This window comes from Anarrhichthys ocellatus, unplaced genomic scaffold (genome assembly GCF_004355925.1).
Source record: "Anarrhichthys ocellatus isolate YVR2014 unplaced genomic scaffold, GSC_Weel_1.0 scaffold84, whole genome shotgun sequence".
Taxonomy (NCBI): Eukaryota; Metazoa; Chordata; class Actinopteri; order Perciformes; family Anarhichadidae; genus Anarrhichthys; species Anarrhichthys ocellatus.
Genome location: NW_022280114.1, coordinates 1,752,450 through 1,755,588, shown reverse-complemented (window position 1 = coordinate 1,755,588; position 3,139 = coordinate 1,752,450).

Below are 3,139 nucleotides of genomic sequence, written 5' to 3'. Positions count from 1 at the left end.
GTGTGTGTGTGTGTGTGTGTGTGTGTGTGTGTGTGTGTGTGTGTGTGCAGCTTTGTGTCGTGACGTATGCACTGTACGTGTGTCTGCTCACATCTATGCCTCAAATAAAAGTGTATAATTAGTCCGCAAAGCCAACCGTGTGTTGGACTGGCGGTTCAATTTAGCACGTCTCGGCTGATTTGGGTGATTGTTTTATTTATTTTGGTCGCTGTTGTTGTTGTGAGCGTTGGCTTGTGAGCTGGAGGTCCGGCAGGCCTTTTCTCTTTACAGTCTCTGTGCATCTCAGTACCGGGGATCTGACAGCGTGGCCCGTGGGTGCTGCCGGCCGCCCTCGGCCGCTGTCACAGCCGGGTCTGGTGCCGGAGCAGATGTGGAGCTGAACTGAGGGAAGTGGGTCAGGGTGCTGCAGGCTGTGTGCAATCCAAACAAGGTCTTATTATGCACAAGGTAAGTCATGCTCCCTGTTTTTTTTTTGTTTTTTTTTTGACTCTTTCGTGTGTGTGTGTGTGAGAGAGAGAGAGAGAGTGAAGGGGGGGAAGATGTGGTTAGTGTTAACATTACAATAATCTGTCTTCCCCCCCCCCCCCCCCAGGAGGCCTCACAGGCGACCCTCAGTCCTCCGAGTTCAGTCTATCTCTCCTCCTATCAGTGTCCTCTGTAGTTGTCTTTTGTAACTTGGGTTTTTCTTTTTAAGAGAGAGATGGAGGGAGAGATGATTTTGCGTGTGACGGGGCCTTGGGCGGACAGCTGTGTTTGATGTATTTTTTATGTGCTTAGGCTACTGGTGAATGATGGGGGGGAGAGGGGGATAGGGAGGGAGGAAGGATGCCTGGAGCTGATGCACTTGAATGGGGATGTTGTTGAAGGGGGGGGTAGATAGGGATAGAACTCTGTGTGTGTGTGTGTGTGTGTGTGTGTGTGTGTGTGTGTGTGCGCGGAAAAGAAGGAGGACGCAAGTTTTTTTTTTCTCTGCCGCCAGCGACGACATGTCAGGGGGATGAGAGCAGGGTGGAGGGAGACAGTGAACACTTGTTAAGTCTGTCTGATGTAGCCCCCTCTATACCACACATACACACACACCTCTAGAAAACACACTCGCCTACCGTGCCCTTACATCTGAGATTGACAACCACAAAAGCAATCAGGCACCGCCAGTTCGGAGAAACACTGCAACAGCCCTCGCAGATGTGACGTTGCCCCGTCAGTGTTGCATTGTGGGTAGCCTCATACACACCTGTGCTTGTAGATATGTTGCGATAAGGTTTATAAAAGAAAAAAAAACATCCCCCGACCGACACTGAGCTTGATGTCGATATACTCAACGCCTACCAGAAAGTGTTGACATTTACTGTGATTTGTTAACCTCGAAGTCTCCTCAATTTCCCAGAATGCTGTTCGACGACCACCAGAGGACTGGCATGGCCTCGCTCGCCTTGTTGAGATCAATAATAAGAAGATGGTGGAGAGAGAAACATTAATGGTATTAGCCCAGTAAAAAACAACAGATGGGGAGAGTGAGTTTCATCCCTACAAGTCAACTGAAGCTTGAAAGCCTTTCACTGTTTCCTCTCGTATGATTGTTGGAAGCTCCCATTGCAGACTGACTGCGTTACATAATGCACATCTCTACTATCTCCCCACATGCACATAGTATTGTACATAATATTTCATTCATGCTGTGAATGTTTTGCGCATGCCCGGATCAGTATTTTTCGCTCATTCCGGCACAAAACCCCCCACTTTTAATAATGTTACTATTGTAAATGTTTCCATTTCATATTATGTGTCCTGACTTTTGCACTGTGTGTTCAAACCTACTGGGCAGTTAACCTGGTTCTGATCCTCGTCAGACTCCAACGTCTTTAACTGAGCTGGAAGCATCTGAATATATTACTTCATGCAAAAAGAATGATCAAACAACAAAAAGAAGCTGCAATCGCTAACCATAGATCTAGTTGAAAGTTGTTTTTTTCTCCAAATAACTGCAATCCTCTGTGCATGTGAAAATGCAGCAGGATGTGTTTTACTTCTTGTTACTCCTCTTGAATGATGAATGTGCAGAGTTTGACACTAGAAGGCTTTTTCTCCACCGCCAGTACGTATGAGTATATATTTATGACAACGTAACTATAGTTTGGAAGCCAATCACGGTCCAATATGTATCTGAACAACATGAATTTATTAATATATTCTGTTTGGTCTCACTGAGGGAGAATAATTTCTAATTTGTTAATTGAACTATAATGTAGGAAAAACTTTATCAGCCACACATTTCTATTTGAAGCACATATTTGTTTGTATGTGTCTGGAAGGGATCGTTACCCTTTCAGCCCCTTTGGGGATACTTGACTTGTAATGTGAAACACACAATTCATGCAGACTCGAACATACAATAAATAAAACAAAATAAAATACAGAAATCATAGAACAGAACATGCTGAACATGTGCTAAAACCCACCACGCATGCTCACATAAAATACAAGTGACATCATACCACAAAACCAAGCTGGATAAAAAAACTGGATAAAGTTTGGATTAAGGTTGAAAATGAGTTGGTTATATAAGGCATAAGTATTGTTTTAACAGCATTTCAACCAATATTTTAACATGTAGCTTGGGCTATACTTCACATTCACATAGTTACTTAAAATACCATTAAAACAAAGGCTATAGCCTATAAACACCCTGCTATGTAGCATTAAACACAAGTGTTTTTAACTATAACCCCCATACTGTTAATAAATGCTAAAAGGGAAGGAGTTACCACCCCCCAAAACAACTTTTCAACCATTTTTCTTTTGGTGTTCGTTGTCATAACACAGGCTAAACACTAAAAAGCTCAATTTAGAAGTATTATACAACTGCCTGTGGGGTTTTTGCCACAGGGCTGAAGTATAGAACAAGACCTCACTGTAACTTTTCAATCAGGTCATCACCATGATATCATGTGGCTGTTAGGGTTGTGACAGAGAGATATATATATATATATATATAGTCAAACCTAGATGTGAAACAAGAAAACCCCTCACATTGTTTCTATTCTCCACGGCTTCCTCTTTCCTGCAGTCCCAGCCCAGTGGAGGAAGTGCCATTAACCAGCCACTCCTGTGTTTTTCTTTTTTTTTCTCCCCAGAATCA